Genomic DNA, 18,062 nt, shown 5'->3' on the forward strand with positions numbered 1-18,062 from the left:
ATGGTGATAAAAATGAAGAGAGGTGGAGGGGAGAAAAAGAAATGAAGAGACTCATTCAGGAGGTTAGGTTGACGAGGCTATGTACTGATTCCCATACACATACAATATTTAAGTAAGTTATGACAGTAATGTCATAGGCTTTATTGCATACTTTGTGCAAGATATTTTATATTAATATATTCTTTCATTTTATCCTTCCAATAACTGATGGTAAGTCTTATTCCTTTGTTATAGACTAAGGCTGGATTGGTTAAGAGTACAAGGCCATACCACAGAGTAAATTGTAGAGAATTTAAATCCAGATGTCTTCCTCCAAAGCCTGCCTTCTTTGTACCATAAGCCATGATGCTGCCCATATAAATTAAATATTGTAGTCTCCATATACATTTATGACATTTCTGTGGTTTATTTCATTGATTGCTGAGTTAAAAGCTATTTATTCTCTTGACCAGGAATAGCTTTCCTACATTGAGAGAATATGCTTGGCTTTTTCTCCCACCCTTAAAAAAGAGATTTTGAAAAGATTTTTATTAAGGAAGCAAAATATAAAAAGAGCATATTTTCTCTCCAGAATCTTTCTTTGCACTCTTAACCTAATAATAGGAATCAGTAACAACAAATTGAATTACAATACATAGGTCCAGACTGGATTTAATTAAAAAATCAAAGACTTTATTATTAAAATATCTGAATGTGTTCAGATATATTAAAATATCTGAACAGTCTTCTCTAACAGCAGTTGCCTATTATGATAATTTTGAGTTTTATGTATTTTTACAGGGACTTATTTTGTCTGTGTTGATACATAAAAGCCTTTGGGTTTCTGAAAAGTTTGAATACATGAAGTTGATCTAGCACTAGACTGTTCTTTTTGCACATTGATGTCCTAATATCCTTTTTCTAAACTTGTGCTTTATTCTGAGGCAGACTTCAATGTCTCTAGAGAAGAAACTTTCCAAAAACATGATAAATACATTTGTAAACTATTAGGAACACATACACATCTGAAATAAACATATCTGAAGCGATATTTTTCCTTATTCACATGCAGTGTATTCTGATTTTTTCTATTTTGTACTATTCTATTTCATTAAAAACATTTTATGACTTTCTCTTCTAATTAGGTTTAGAAGGACTCAGAAAACATTTGCTCCCATAGTAGCAAGAAAATCTTGGACAAAATAAAAATCACGTATTTCTCTGGGGCTTCCCTGCTGGCTCATATGGTAAAGAATCTTCCTGTAATGCAAGAGACCTGGGTTTGACTGCTGGGTCAGGAAGATCCCCTGGAGAAGGGAATGGCTATCCACTCCAGTATTCTTGCCTGGAGAATTCTGTGGACAGAAGAGCCTGGTGGGCTACAGTCCATGGGGTTGTGAAGAGTTGGACATGACTGAGTGGCTAACATAGATAGAGAAGTGCATAAAGAAACTTCAGTGAACTGAATTCCAAAATGAATTGTTTATAAGTGAGTGGAAAGCCACAGCAACTTTCATACCTGGAGACAAGCATGTGGTTTGGATATTGGAACCCTGACACAGATGGTAAGGCTTTACAGAGTCAGGGGGAAATCTGCCAAGCCTTAGTAAACTGTATGGACTCTTGGAATTGGAATGTGGATTGGAATTTGGAGAATCCCAAATGCAACAATAAACCAGGTGGCCCAACACTTATCTGCTGTGTCTGCCATCTTCACATTTTTACTAAGAAAGCAGCATTGCAGGTGAGTGTGGGAGGCATGGAGAAATTGTGCATTGATGCTCTGCCAGATTTGAGTCCAAAGGTGAACCAAAAATACCTAAAACTATAACCAGCAAGAAAAGCAGATAGAAAACACCAACTCAAAATCTGAGAATCTCTACAGACCTCAAGCAAGATAAATATAACTGAAACAACACTTGGGCCAGATTGCTGAAAAGCAAAGATAAAGAGTAAATCTTATAAGAAGTTAGGAAAAAGCTATATTATGTACAGGGAAACTAACATAAGAATGGCTGCAAAATTCTCATTCTGTAGAAACAATGCTGACTGCAAGTCAGAAGAATGATAACTAAACTAAAGAAAAATACTATCAACCTAGAATTTTGTATCCAGCAAAATTATCCTTCTAAAAAATGAAGGTGAAATAAAGTTATTTTAGATTAATAAAAGAGGAGGAAATTTGTTCACCACCATACTGAACTACAAGAAATATTAAAGGAACTACATGAAGATCAGTGGTAAATCAGAATTTATAGATGAGAAAACTGAAGCCCCAAAAGGTAAAGTCACACAGCTCTGGTCACACAGCCAATTAAGTTACAGGGTTAGGACTGTACTCTATTTCTTCTGATTTCAACAAACTCTTTGTTTGGGGAACAGTGTAATATACTGAGTGGGAAAAGCAAATGACTTTGGGGTAGGCACATACAGGTCTGAATCCTAGCTCCTCCAGCTGTTGAAACCCTGGACTGTTGAGAAAATCACTCATCTCTACTTTTCAAATGGAAAGTATGCAGAGAGCAATTAATATCTACTTCATATGGTTGAGAGGAGCACTGTAATTATTAAAGGACCTTGTACACTGTAGGCATAAAATGAATCTTAATCTCTTCACCTCTTTGTAATATGATACCTTTTTGAAAAATCAGTAGAGGTTGTTTTTGGGTGGGGGAGGGAATCATCTTTCTCAGAGATTTTATCTTTAGCTTTATCTCTACTGAAATAAGCCATCCTCATGACATCAGTTCAGTTGTGATTCTGTTTTCATTTGGCTGTGTTCCTTCTAGTGTCTGAGTAGTTAGAATCTTTTTGGCATCCATTTTCTTCAGATAGCAGTAGTCATTCTGGCATTACACCTGAAACTGGTATTTAAAAAATAGGCATCTATACCTAAGCCCCCTCTTTTGTTCAGACAAAGGAATAGCTAAAAGCTTAATGGAAGTTTTGCAGTGAATAGTGTAGTATTATTGGGAGCCAAATGCATTTATGAGAAAGAAATGTCAGATTATTTCAATGTTTAAGAATACAGTTGTATGACAACTCGTTTTAGATTTCCTGACCAGTCTGTTGTTCAGAGAAAAGTAATACTGATCCTACAGAATTTAGGCTTGAATACAAAGAGTGATTTTTATTTATAGTTATTAACATATCTTATTCATCATACATTCACTGTTTCCAAAAGGTCTAAGATTCATTACACATGGGTTTGCAATTCATTACAAATATGGGCCCTTATGAAGTAGAGAACTTCCTTTGCATCCAAGTAGTAAGCCTTATGTGAAAATTGAATAGAAGATTATTTTAGTGAAAGTTAAATTGTCCCTAAATTGAAATTCATTGTATTCGGGTTTTGTTTACTTTAGTAACAGATTTAACACTGTTTAATTCAAAGATTCTCACTTCATTATTAAGGATAAAGAAGATCAGTAACACCTGTTTTGAGGGGCATTAACTTCAAAGAGGAGAACTTTTGTTTTTAAATTTGATATTGGCAGTGTTTTCCCCTAAAATATTCAGATTCAAGAGGTTAAATCTTGTTGGCTTTTTTTTTTCTTTCTGGAATGGCATACAATTAGAGAGCTCAGTGTCTCTGGCTTTGACAAGGGAAAAACAGGTTGAAATGAACTGAACTGTCAAGTTTTCAATAATAGCTGTGATATAGAAGAAAACCTTGGACTTTGTGACCTGGGCAATTCATTTATCTTCTCTGAGCACTAGTATCCTCACCTACAAAAATGTGCCCAATAATATAATAATCAAGATTGTTATGAGGAGGAAAGGAGATAGGCTAACTGAAACTGCTTTGTAACTGAACTACTATGCAAATTAATTTTGAAGTAAATGACATGTCTTATCTTTTTTTTTTTAACTTTTTATTTTGTATTGAGGTATAGCCAATTAACAATGCTGTGATAGTTTCAGTGAACAGTGAACGGACTGTTCACATACATATATATGTATCCATTCTCCCCCAAACTCCCCTTCCATCCAGGCTGCTGCATAACATGAAGCAAAGTTCCATGTGCTATACAGTCGGTCCTTGTTGGTTATCCATTTTAAATATAGCAGTGTGTACATGTCCATCCCAAACTCCCTAATTCTCCCTTCACCCCATCCCTCCCACCAGCAACCGTAACTTCATTCCCTAAGTCTGTGAGTCTCTTTCTGTTTTGTAAGTCAGTTCATCTGTATCATTTCTTTTTAGATTCCACATAGAAGGGATGTCATACATATTTCTGAAGTAAATGACATGTTTTAAATGTTTTAAAAGTCAGGATGATTTTTCTCATTCAAATTAAGAGCAAAAATTCATAGGATTTTCAGTGTACTAAATTTTTTTCACATTTAAAAACTAACTTCACTGAGATAAAATTTCAAACAGTAAAATATACCCATTTTATAACACGTATAAGATCAGTAGCTTTGACAGATGTATACAGCTGTATAACTACTATCCCAATCAAGATGTGTAATATTTCCATCACTCCACAAAGTTCCCTTATATGTCTCTGTGGTTAGTTCTTACCCTCCTGGCCCTAAGCAACCACTGATCTGCTTTATTTCATAATAGATTAGTTTCGCCTGTTCTTGAATTTCATATGAATGGAATCATACAGTATGGACTCTTTCGTTGATGAATAATGCTTTTGAGAGACATCCAAGTTATTGCTCATACCGTTAGTTCTTTTTAATTGATGAGTAATACCCTATTGTATGATTATATCACAGTTTGTGTATTCACTTAATGACCTTTTGGTTGTTTCCAGTTTGGGACTAGCATGAATAAAGCTGCTATGAATATTCATGTAAAAGTATTAATATTTGTGTTAACATATTTTCCTTTCATATGAAATGCCTAAGTGAGATTGTTATAGAGCCTGGTTTTTGGACCCTTTAATCAATAGAGAAGTTGATGAGAGGCCAGATAAGAAATTCCGACAAGGCTTTAATGGTCCTCACACAAGGAAACAATGAAACAAGTAACAGGTTTCCTTGCTTGCTCCCTGAGGTTGGGGGATGGGGTTAGGGAGTGAGCTGGTCCCTTAAGTAGGATGAGGGTAGGGGTGGCTTCGGTGGTCTGCCCACCCCTTTGGTGATGCATTGTGTAGCGATCATGCCCTGTACCTTGCTTTTGCTCCCAGCACCTTGGATGTGGCAGTTACATATTTGCTCACTTTGTATCTTGTTCATTTTTTAACCCAACTGCTTATGCACACATTTATTTTTAGTTCCTTATAATTTCTTTGTATTCTGTTGCTCTAGGAGACATTTTTCCAGTCCTAAGGACTGCAGCAGTGTCCCAGGTCCCAGCCCCCAGCCTGTCTGATAATTATCTCATATGGCACTCATTGGGCTTCCCAGGAGGCACAGTGGTAAAGAATCCACCTGCCAGTGCGGGAGATGCAAGAGACATGGATTCGATCCCTGGGTGGGGAAGATCCCCTGGAGTATGAAATGGCAACCCACTCCAGTATTCTTGCCTGGAAAATTCTGTGGATAGAGGAGCCTGGTGAGCTACAGTCCATGGGGTCACAAAGAGTCAGACATGACTGAGTGGCTGTGTGCACACACACACACAAGGCAATCATGTTTATTAGTAATGTTATAAGCAACTGCCATGGACGGAGGAGCCTGGTAGGCTGCAGTCCATGGGGTCGCTAAGAGTCAGACACGACTGAGCGACTTCACTTTCACTCTTCACTTTCATGCATTGGAGAAGGAAATGGCAACCCACTCCAGTGTTCTTGCCTGGAGAATCCCAGGGACGGGGGAGCCTGGTGGGCTGCTGTGTATGGGGTCACACAGAGTCGGACACGACTGAAGCGACTTAGCAGCAGCAGCAAGCAACTGCCAGACTGTTTTCCAAATAGCTGTACCATATTACACCAGCAGTGTTAGAGTTACATGAGCTCCGATATTTGGCACTGCAGTTCTTTTTGATTTCAGTGATTCTAATGGGTATGCAGTGCTATCTTGTGTTTTAATTTGCACATTTTTGATGACTAACGACAGTGTACATTTTTCAGGTGCTTTATTGTACTTACTGGCTACTCCTAAAATCTTTTGTAAAGTGTCTGTTCATATCTGATGCACATTTTAATTGAGTGAGTTATTCATTTGTTATAGTTCTTTATATAATGAATTTAAATCTTTGTCAGATGTATGTATTGTGTATAACACGTCTCACTGTGGTTTGCCATTTCATTTTTAAAACATCTTTTGAAGAGCAGAAGATCTTCATTTTGATTAAATCCATTTTAGCAAGTTTTTCCTTTATGGCTAGTACTTTCTGTATTCTAAGAAATCGCTTCCCTTCCTAAAGTTAACAGAGATTTTTTTTTTCCTGTTTTTTCTTCTAGAAGGTTTATAGATTTATCTCTTAGGCTTAGGTTTATGATACAGTAATCCTTCCCTATCTGTGGTTTCAATTTCTGCGATTTCAGTTACAGTCAATTGTGATCCAAAATACCAAATAGAAAATTCCAGAAATAAACAGTTTATAATTTGAAAACTGCATGCTGATCTGAGTAGCATGACGAAATCTCCCACCATTTTGCTCTGTCCTTCAGGGAACATGAATAATCCTTTTGTCCAGAGAATCCACACTATTTCTGCTACCCACCTATTATAGGACAAAACAATATATATGGGGTTTGGTATTATCAGCCATTTCAGCATCCACTGGAGTGTGTCCTTCATGGATAGGGAGGGGACTCCTGTACATTTCAAGTTAATTTTGGTACATGGTGTGGGTAAGGGTTGAGATTCATTTTTTCCATATGAATATCCATTTGTCCCAGTGCCACAGATTACTCCTTTCCAGTTCTGTGGAAGTCAATTGTCTGTATACATGTGGGTCTATTTCTGGGCTCTGTACTGTTCTATTGATCCATTTATCTCTGCTTTCATTGGTACACATAGTCTTGATTACCACAGCTTTATAATGCCTTGAAAGCACTTTGTTATTTTTGAAAATTATTTAAGCTATTCTAGGTCATTTGAATTTCCATATATATTTGAAAATCAACTTGTCAGTTTCTACTACAAAGCCTGCTATGAATTTGATTAGGATTGTGTTGAATCTGCCTCTCAATTTTGAGAGACTCAGACATCGTAACAAAATCAAAGCATTTAGTTCATTAATGTGGTATATCTCTTTTTAAAATTATTATTTAATTTTTCTCAGCAGTATCTTGTACTTTTCAGTGTGTAAGTCTTTTACTTCTAAGTGTTTATCTCCTATTTTTCATGCTGTTATAAATGTTATTTTAAATTTTATTTTTCAGCACTCTCAGTATCTATGCTGCTGCTGCTAGTAAGTCGTTTCAGTCATGTCCGACTCTGTATGACCCCATGGATGGTAGCCCACCAGGCTCTATAAGTACAATTAAATCTCAGTATCTATAAGTACAATTAAATCTTAAATACTGACCATGTATCCTGAAAAGCGAAAGTGAAGTCATTCAGTCATGTCTGACTCTTTGCAACCCCATGGACTGTAGCCTAACAGGCTCCTCTGTCCATGGGATTTTCCAGGCAAGAGTACTGGAGTGGGTTACCATTTCCTTCTCCAGGGAATCTTCCCAACCCAGGGATTGAACCTGTGTCCTCCCACATTGTAGGCAGACGCTTTTACTGTCTGAGCCACTAGGAAAGTCACCTGAGACCTTGCTAAATTCTCTCATGAATTCTACTAGCTTATAATAGTGGATTTCTTGGGATTGACTAAATATATCATCATGTTTGCCCAAAAAATGTTTTACTTCTTTTCCAAACTTAAAAAAAATTTTTTCTTGCCTTATGGCATTGATTAAGACTTTTCATACAGGGTTGAATAAAAGTGGGGAAAAAAAACATTGTTGCCTTTTTCCCAGTCTTAAGGGAAAGGTGTTCAGTCTTTTACCACTTAGTATGATATTACCAGTTGTTTTTTTCATAGATGCCCTTTATCACATTGTAGAAATTTAATTACTCATTTTCTAAAGAGTTCTTTTTTTTTTACAATTATGGATGGGTAAGAATTTTTTCAAATGCTTTTTCTGCATCTGTTTGTTTTAATTGAGATATAGTTGGTATATAATATATTAATTTCAAGTGTGAAACTGATTCAGAATTTTTATACATTATACTCCATTTATGCTTATTATGGAATATTGCCTATATTCTCTGTACTGTGCAATATAACCTTGTAGCTTATTTATTTTATACATAGCACTTTATGCCTCCTAATTACCTCCCTTTATTTTGCCCCTCCTTCTTCCATCTCCCTCCTGATGTTTTCTATATCTGTGAGTTTGTTTCTGTTTTGTTAGATTCATTCGTTTCAGATTTTAGATTCTGCCTGTAAAGGATAGCATATAGTATTTGTCTTTCTCTGTTAGACTTATTTCACTAAGCATAATACCCTCCAAGCCCATCCATGTTGTTACAGATGGCAAATTTTGTTCTTTTTATGACTGAGTAGTACTCCATTGACTTCCCTGGTGGTTCAGACGGTAAAGCGTCTGCCTACAATGCGGGAGACCTGGGTTCGATCCCTGGGTCGGGAAGATCCCCTGGAGAAGGAAATGGCAGCCCACTCCAGTACTCTTGTCTGGAGAATCCCATGGATGGAGGAGCCTGGTGGGCTGTAGTCCATGGGGTCGCAAAGAGTCGGACATGACTGAGCGACTTCACTACTACTACTTCACTAGTACTCCACTGGGGGAAGGCGATGGCACCCCACTCCAGTACTCTTGCCTGGAAAATCCTATGGGCGGAGGAGCCTGGCAGGCTGCAGTCCATGGGGTCACAGAGTTGGACACGACTGAGCGATTTCACTTTCACTTTTCACTTTCATGCATTGGAGAAGGAAATGGCAACCCACTCCAGTGTTCTTGCCTGGAGAATCCCAGGGACGGGGGAGCTCCGTGGGCTGCCATCTATGAGGTCGCGCAGAGTCGGAGACGACTGAAGCAACTTAGCAGCAGCAGCAGCAAGTATAGAGGTTTCAGAATTCCTAGATCTTACTTCAGTTTTGTCACTTTGTTTCTTTCAAGAAATTTGTCTAAGTTATCAAATCTACTAGCATAAACTTATTTATAGTAGTCCTTTATGTCCTTTAATGTGGGATCTGCAGTGATGCCCTCTTTTTCATTCCTGATATTGCTAATTTGTCCTTTTTTTCTCTTTTTTATTTATTTCATCTACCTAGTGGTTTATCAATTTATTGATCTTTTTAAGCAACTTTTTTGTCTTATTAATACTTTTCCATTATTCATGTGTTGCTGTTTCATCAATACTCACTATTATTTATTTCCTCCTATTTGCCTTGGGTTTATTTTTTTTTCCTTTTTGAGGGAGAACATTAAATCATTTATTGTTCATGTCTTAGGTGAAATGATAACACCCAAATTTCACTGCATGGTTTAGAAAAATGTAGGTTTGAAAAGAACAGTAGATTTTGTGCTGGATTGGCTGTAAAATAATTTAGACAAATGTTAAGCTAGAGTGTTTAATCTGGAGAGAAAATTAAAATAAAACTTGAAACTTAATGAGGTAAAATGTGTTCCAACTTAAAACACCAAGAAATAATATCCTCATTCATTGTTTTTAAACTTCTTTTTCCTTTTGTAATATAAGTGTTTATTTCCAAGCATTTGGGGATTTTCCTTTTGGTTTATAACTGATTTCTAATTCAATTCCATTTGGGGTTAGAAAACATTCTCAGAATGATTTCCATCCTTTTAAATTTATCAAATCTTTTTTTATGGCTCAACATACAGTCTGTTGGTAAACGTTCTATGTGTATTTGAATTATATTGTTGGGAGTAGTATTCTAAAATATCACTTGTGAGTCAAGTTGATTGATAGTAGTATTCAGGTCTTATATATTTACTGATTTTCTGTTTTTCTGTCATTACTACCGATGAACAGGGATGCAGTACTTACTAAAACTGTGGGTTTGTCCATTTGTCATTTTTAGCTCTGACATTTTGGGTTCTTGCATTTTGAAATTTTATCATTAAGTACATAAACATCTAGGATTGTAGTTCTTCTTGATGAATTGACTCTATTATTTGTCTGAAATGTCTCTTTTTATTTGTGCTAATTTTCTTGCCCTAGAAGTCTGCTGTTAATTTAGATAATGCAGTGTTCTTAGATAGTGTTTAGTATTTGTACTTTTTTTTAGTATTTGTACTTTAACTTGATCTGTGTCTTTTTATTCAAAGTACAATTTATAGAAGTATAGAATTAGGTCTTGCTTTTTTATCAAGTTTGATCATCTTTGCCTTTTATTTAGAGCTTAGCTTATTTATATACCATAATTATTAGTATGGTCATATTTAAGTATATCATCTTGTTTTCATTTTTTGTTTGTCCCATGTGGTTATTTTGTGGTTGCTGTTTTTCTTGTGTCTCTTCTCACTTCCACATCTTTTTTTGCATTGAGTATTTTTTAGAATTTCATTTAATATTTTTTATTAACTTCTTGGCTATTCTTTGTTTTTCTTTTAGTGGTTGCTTTAGAATTTACACCATACTACTACTTCAACCTATCCCCTTCAAGTAATATCCCACTTGATATGTAAAGTAAGAAACTTAGTGCTGTACTTCCATTTTTCTTTCCCTCCTTTGTGTTCTTGTCTGACATTTATTTTGACATTATTTTAAATTCCATAGTACCTTATTATGTTTACTGTAAATAGTCAATCATTTTTAGAGATTAATAATGGCAAAAATGTGTTTTTCTAAATTTATTTATTTATTTTTGGCTGCACTGGGTCTTCTTTGCTGCACAAGGGCCCTAGAGCACAGACTCATTAGTTGTGAAACATGGGCTTAGTTGCCCTGCGACATATGGGATCTTCCCAGAAGTGAAGTGAAGTGAAGTTGCTCAGTCGTGTCTGACTCTGCGACCCCATGGACTGTAGCCTACTACACTCCTCCGTCCATGGGATTTTCCAGGCAAGAGTACTGGAGTGGGTTGCCATTTCCTTCTCCAGAGGATCTTCCTGACCCAGGAATCAAACCCAAGTCTCCCACACTGTAGGGAGATGCTTTACTGTCTGAGTCACCAGGGAAGTCCGGGATCTTCCCAGACCAGGGATCAAACCTGTGTCTGCTGCATTGGCAGGCAGATTCTTTACCACTGGACCACCAGGGAAGTCCCGTGTGTTTTTTATTTATCTATGTGTAGCATTTTTTGGTTCTGATTGTTTCTTTGTTTATTTCCAGATTTCCCTCTGGTATCATTTTTCTTCAACTTGGATAACTTTCTTTAGCATTTCTTATGGTGTAAGCAGGTAGAGCTTCATGGGCATATGATCAATATAGTTACACAGGTTCCCACACTTAGAAGAGCCCTGTGGGATTTTATGCTGTGCAGTAGCCATCTAGAAATTCTGATAAATGTTATCTTTGAATTTGAGTTTTGTAAGTGAAGTCTGATTGGACAATGTAGTGTGCACTAGGGGCTTGGAGTCACAATTCATAAACAATCTGACTTCCTGCCATCTCCTTAGTATGGATTCTCAGCTGTCTTCTCTCTCTGACTCCCTGGCATATCTGGCCCTGCCCTATTGCCCCTTTCTCACCTGTACCCTCTGACTACTGCCACTCTCTACTCTCAGCAGACGCTTGGGTGTTTGAGGGTTGAAATTGGATGTATAAATGGCTGTCCCATCCCATACTGACAGCACCATGGTATATCTGGTGAGCCACCAAGCAGAGGTGTTGGTCTTGCAAGGACAAGTCTATTGCCCACCGCCATCCAGAAATCGAATGTGTTCTGGCAGAGGTTTAAAGACTCTCAGGGGTTACCTGTCTGTCATGAGTTAAAGAGACAGGCCTGTGAAATGGGGAGATACCTGACTGTACTTACCCAGACCTTGCCTGAGCTAGAGCGTGGCCTCTTGGTTTGGTGGGTAGCAGGCGGGGGATTCCAGCAGCCATTAGGCCCAGGGTAGCATGTGCATGCCCCACATCACATGACTGGGCTCCCAGGTTCTTGTGAGGATCTGCACTCACCTCCCAAGTATCCCTAGGCTTGAGAGCATTCTCTTGGCTAGATCCCATGCCTGAGGGGACCCTCTCATCCTTCTTCCAACCTTCCTGAATCTGGCTACATTTGTCTCTTGTGGCCAGCTGGAGTAACCCATCAGGACAGGCCACAAAATAGGAATTGTTTACATTCATTGATTCTGCATTCAAGTTACATGCTCAGATGTTTGCATTTAAAATGGTGCTCCTAAATATATAGATGAATGGTAAAAGCTTGCAAACGATTTAGATTAAAAAAATTTTTTTTACAGAAAACATTAAGTAATCAATTTAAAACTGAGACAAATTGAAAGGGAGACTTCTAGGAAAAAGGAAAAAGCTTCGTATATACCTTTAAAGCACTTTGAATAAGGCGCCTCACATTTTCAACTTGTTCTGGGGCCCACAAATTACGTCACTGGCCCTGAGTGCAGATCAGCAGTGACAAATTCACGAGTCTTGAAGGATTTGTTTAGAATTCTAGATTCGCAGTTTTTTTCTCCTTAGCATTTAAAATTTTTGTTGTGTGTGTGTGTGTGTGTGTTTTTATTGGTGGGGGCGGAGGAGGGGAGAGGTGTGCCATGTGCCTTATAGGATATTAGTTTCCTGATCAGAGATTTTACAAGAGACTCAGGTTCAATCTCTGGGTCAGAAAGATCCTATGGAGTAGGAAATGGTAACCCATTCCAGTATTCTTGCCTAGAAAATTCCATGGACAGAGGAGCTGGCGTGTTGCAGTCCGTGGGGTCTCGAAGAGTCAGACACGACTGAGCACCTGAGCACACAGGTCAGGACAGGACCAGGGACTGAACCCAGGCTGCGGCAGGGAAATCATCCAGTCCTGGCCACTGGGCTTCTATGGAAGTCCCTAAATATTTTCCATTGTTTTCTTAAAAAAAATTTTTTTTTTTTTTTAATTTATCTGTTTGGCTGCACCAGGTCTTTGTTGCGGCATGCAGGATCTTCTATCTTCCTTGTGGCATGCAGGGTCTTTAGATGAGGCATGTGAATTCTTAGTCATAGCATGTGGGATCTAGTTCCTTGACCGTGGATCCAACCAAGCCCCACTGCATTGGGAGATCGAAGTCTTAGCCACTGGACTTACCAGGGAAATCCCTCCATTGTTTTCTGATTTACCCTGTTGTTCCTGTATGTAAGATATATCCTTTCCTTTGGCTCTTAAGAATTTTCTATCATCAGTTTTCAGCAGCTTGATTATGGTTTGCCTTAGTAGGGCGTTCCTTATATTTATCCTGTTGGCACTTGTTGAGCCTCTTGGCTCTATGGGATAAGAGTGTTCGTCAAAGTTAGAAAGATTTCAGCTGTTATTTCTTGAAATATTTGTCCCCTGACTCCCACCCCCTCATTTCTAGTAAGACTTTTTTTTAACCTTTTCTGCTCTCTGTGCTTCAGTTTTTGTTTTAGTTTTTGAGCTTCTATTACTACTTACTCAACTTCACTGGTCATTTCCTCTACATTGTATAAAATCTGCTGTTCAAATAACCCAGCAAACTTTTCATTTCAGGTGAAGTGTTTTTAAGCTCCAGAAGTTCTCTTTGTGTTCTTTTTTATATCTTCAATTTCTCTACCCATTATGTTCATATTTTTCTTTAAGTTTATGAATATATTTAAAATATTTGACTTAAAGCCTTTCTCTGCCAACTCTCAAGAGTCTTCTCTAACACCACAGTTGAAAAGCATCAATTCTTCGGCACTCAGCTTTCTTCACAGTCCAACTCTCACATCCATACATGACCACAGGAAAAACCATAGCCTTGACTAGACGGACCTTTGTGAGCAAAGTAATGTCTCTGCTTTTCAATATGCTATCTAGGTTGGTCATAACTTTCCTTCCAAGGAGTAAGCGTCTTTTAATTTCATGGCTGCAATCACCATCTGCAGTGATTTCCCTTGGACTGCAAGGAGATCCAGCCAGTCCAACCAGTCCATTCTAAAGGAGATCAGTCCTGGGTGTTCTTTGGAAGGACTGATGCTAAAGCCGAAACTCCAGTACTTTGGCCACCTCATGCGAAGAGTTGACTCATTGGAAAAGACTCTGATGCTGGGAGGGATTGGGGGAAGGAGGAGAAGGGGACGACAGAGGATGAGATGGCTGGATGGCATCACCGACTTGATGAACATGAGTTTGAGTGAACTCCGGGAGTTGGTGATGGACAGGGAGGCCTGGCGTGCTGCGATTCATGGGGTCGCAAAGAGTCGGACATGACTGAGCTACTGAACTGAACTGCCAACTCTATCATGTCTGTCACTTTTGGTTCTGTTTCTAGTAACTGATTTTTCTCCTGATTATGAGTCTCATTTTGGGGCTTCTTTACATGTTTAGTAATTTTGATTGGATGTTGGATATTGTAAATGTTATATTGTAGCATGTCTAGATTTTGATGTCACGTAAAAATTATTGACTTATGTGGATATTTAATTACTTCTGAATCAACTCGATCCTTTTAAGGCTTTTTTAAAGCTTTTCTGTGGTGGCTGCAAAGCATCCTGCACTCTAGGGCTAGTGTAGTCCAACTGCACTATGGAAAGCTATGACCTCCTACTGTCTCTACTGAATTACTGGCTGTTTGACAAGGCCTCCCTCGTGTAGATCATTGGAAGTTGAACATTGCCCAGACCTTTGTTAACTCTGGGTACTAGTCTTACTGGATGCCATTAGCTATTCTTTCCCAGTAATTTGTTGACCAGCCTTGTGCAGTGTTACTCTGCACATTACTCTGTACATATTCAGCCCACGACTCAGGTAGATCCTCTAGATTTCTGGAGCTTTTCCTCTGTGCTGCTCCCTCCTCTCTGATACTGTACCCTGAAGGTTCCATTTGCCTCTGCCCCTCCACACGCTGGTCTCTTTTTCCTTAATTCGGCATGATTACCATGTTCTATGCTGTTTTTTGAAAAGAACCTCGAAGGTGAAAACTGGACCATCTTGGTGTCCACTTCATTTTTCTTTTTCAAGAACCAGAGTTCTTTGCTGTTATCCAATATCTGAAAGCATTTATTTATTAACCAGTTTTATTGTTATCTATGTTGAGAAGGCAAGTCTAGTCCAATTATTATGTCATACCAAAAGTGGGGGTTTTCTTGGTCCCTTTCATCAACCTTTCTGATTGAGGTAAAATTCACATAACAAAAAATTAACCATTTAAAAGTATACTCTTGGGGACTTCCCTGCCAGTCCAGTAGTCAAGATTCCATACTCCCAGTGCAGGGAGCACTGCTTTGATCCCTGATTGGGGAACTAATATCCTGCATACCACCTAGTGTAGCCAAAAATAAAAGTATACCCTTTTATCAGTTTTAAAATCAACTTTGACAATGTAAAGAAACTGCTTGCAATGCAGGAGACCCAAGTTCAGTCCCTTGGTCAGGAAGATCCCCTGGAGAAGGGAATAAGCTACCCACTCCAGTACTCTTGCCTGGAGAATTCCATGGACAGAGGAGCCTGGTGGGCTACAGTTCATGGGGATGCAAAGAGTAGAACACAACTGAGCAACTAACACTTAGAATGTTCCAAATGCTTCCTATTTTGCCAGATTTTGTTTAATCAATAAAATATTTTAAAGGGTGTGGAGTGAGAAACTTTCTTATGTAGATGTGAATTTAGTAAAATAGAACATTAATATTCTCTTTCTTACAGAGAATTTCACTTACCTGAATGGATTTTGGTTGGTTTCTCTTAAAAGGCTAAGAACACCAAATTCTATATATAATAGTTTATATTATGAATTACATCGTAAGCTGACAAACTATAGTTGAGTATTTCTTGGATCAAAGTAATACTCACAGAAGCAATAGATAATAAAAACAAAGGGACATGATTAAGAATCACCTCTTTGGGAAAAAGAATAGGGAAAAAAAATTGATTAGTACCTTTTTTTCTCCTAGTATTTACTCCCAAGTATTCTGTTTTATTATATTTTAAAATCATGCTTAGTTTGTCACATTTACACTTTTGCTCCCTGAGGGAGTGAGTTGCTGTTTCTTCTGCTGAGGTTGTCCATCATGCTTCTCGTGAGCTCTGGTTTCTCTTTGTGCGAGTCCTCCCTGACTTAATGGTCTTTAATAGTTGGAGAAGCCTTTGACTCATTTTGTAGTATTAAGAAGCAAAATTTTAAAAATTGTTGGAGCTGTTATATTTTCTTAAGCTGTGATTCTGTTAGAACTGTTGAGGCAAGCTTGAGAGAGCAATCTCTGCGGACGAATATGTGAATAAGTTGGCTTAGGAAGTTTTCTAAAGATGAAGTTTGGAGAGAGCTAGGACTGGAAAGCTGGGCCAGCACTTAGGGGTTAGAATGTCTAATGATAGTGGAGGTCAAGGCAAGAAACTAGAGGAGTGGGGCAAGGGATATAAGTCTTGCAGGCTAGGAGAGCCATGGGGGAGGAAGAGGTGGGTAGCAAAGCAACTCAATTTAATTAGGCTAAAAAGGACCCTCAAATGTGAGAAGGCTGTAAGGAAAAAACAGGTAACTCTTGGTTTGGTGATTCTTATTTTTTGAATAGGACAAAATCATAGCTTATATATAAGGTTAGGCAAGTCACATTCCAAAAAGTTTAATTTGGCAAAAATTAGAGCTTTACATTGATGTATAAAGATAGAGTCTCTGTAATATCAATGAAGGCATCAATCTAGTTAGAATGCATTAAAAATTTTTGGCTTTGAAATAGTTTGTCAATTTTAAAAAGCTCCTTTTTTAGGAGAAAGTAGTACTTCTCTGCATACTGCCTACCAATTAATATATTAGGAGTTTCATGGTGCTATGCTGCTCTGTTGCCCCTGAAACACCATGAACACCCATCATTTATATTTGTATATGAATTCTGTAGACAACAAATTCCATTTGTTGCCAGTACTTTTCGAGTTAAACTTTTTTTTTTTTTAGCCCAACCAGTTTTCATCTTTTTCTTCGCAATTTGACCCATTCATACTTAAAACACATTAACAAGGGAAGAGTAATGAAAAAGTTAAGAAGTATCAAAAACCTCAACTAGTCTCACAGTAAAGAAAAAAAAAATTCCTATTTTGTCTGTAGTGAAGAAAACCTGAGTCTCAAGGACACCTTTAAAAAGCCTTAGGAATCCTCTGTAAACATCAGAAAGTAGAAAAGGATTTTCAGAGTTTTAATAATGAGCAGTAGAAGCTGATTTGAGGTTCGGAGTCTATGCTTTCGTCTTTTGTCAAGAATTCTGCACAACAGCTTTTATATTTAGGTGCTGTTTTGTTTTTTTTTTTCACTCATGTGAGTTTAATTTCTTATTTTTAAAAATCTTTTTCTTTGTATCAGACCCTCATCAAAGTTTACTTGCTAGCAGAGCTGGTTTTTCTACAAACTTGAAGAAATATTTTAAATTGATAGAAGTCCTGATTAGCAGTTGCTCTGCCTACAATAAATTGTGTATGTGTGTGTCGTGTATGTATTGGTTTGGTCAGGGACATTGACAGAGCTGGGCCAAGACTTTTTCCTGCCTGTTAATCAAGGCCACACAGACAAAGCTCAAGGAAGGATGACCCCTGCCTCAGGAAGTATTGAATCAGTTGCTATTTTTAACCAGTATACAGTAGAACTTGAGACCAGATCCTTTACTCAGTTACTAGGAAAAGTTCTCTGCCAAACTTTGCATTTGAGGAAACAGTTAATGGGCCTAAATGAGTGAAGCCTCTGCATGAAAGGAAGAGATGTGACAGTGGCTGTAAGTATTTTTGCTGATATGGGTCAAGGATGTGGTGGCAGAGATGTGGAAAGTTCAGTTAGTGATGAAATAAGTAATTACATTTCAAAGTAACTGTAGTTGACGGCACCTGGGATTGTCTTTAGCTCTGCATATATGGAATTCTTCCCTGGTGGTAAAGAAACTGCCTGCCAATGCAGGAGATGTGAGTTTGAATCCTGGGTCAGAAAGATCCCCTGGAGAAGAAAAGGGCAATCCACTCCAGTCTTCTTGCCTGGGAAATCCTATGAACAGAGGAGCCTGGCAGACTACAGTCTATGGGGTGGCAGAATTGGACGTGACTTAGTAACTAAAAAACAAAACAATATGAA

The 18,062-nt window shown here is 38.0% G+C and overlaps 1 protein-coding gene across 3 annotated transcripts in view; it reads left to right on the forward strand.

Moving 5' to 3' along the window:
* DENND2C (DENN domain containing 2C) overlaps positions 1–18,062 on the forward strand; it is a 94,556-nt gene that overhangs the window by 34,527 nt on the left and 41,967 nt on the right. The window contains exon 1 of one of the 3 annotated variants that reach the window (XM_055584654.1): positions 17,166–17,712. The exons of the other annotated variants lie outside the window; for them this stretch is intronic. The gene's annotated coding sequence lies outside the window, so the exon portion shown is untranslated. Of the gene's footprint in view, positions 1–17,165; positions 17,713–18,062 lie in introns of those variants that run through there. 3 annotated transcript variants of the gene reach the window in all.

Source organism: Bubalus kerabau, chromosome 6 (assembly GCF_029407905.1).
Source record: "Bubalus kerabau isolate K-KA32 ecotype Philippines breed swamp buffalo chromosome 6, PCC_UOA_SB_1v2, whole genome shotgun sequence".
Taxonomy (NCBI): domain Eukaryota; kingdom Metazoa; phylum Chordata; class Mammalia; order Artiodactyla; family Bovidae; genus Bubalus; species Bubalus kerabau.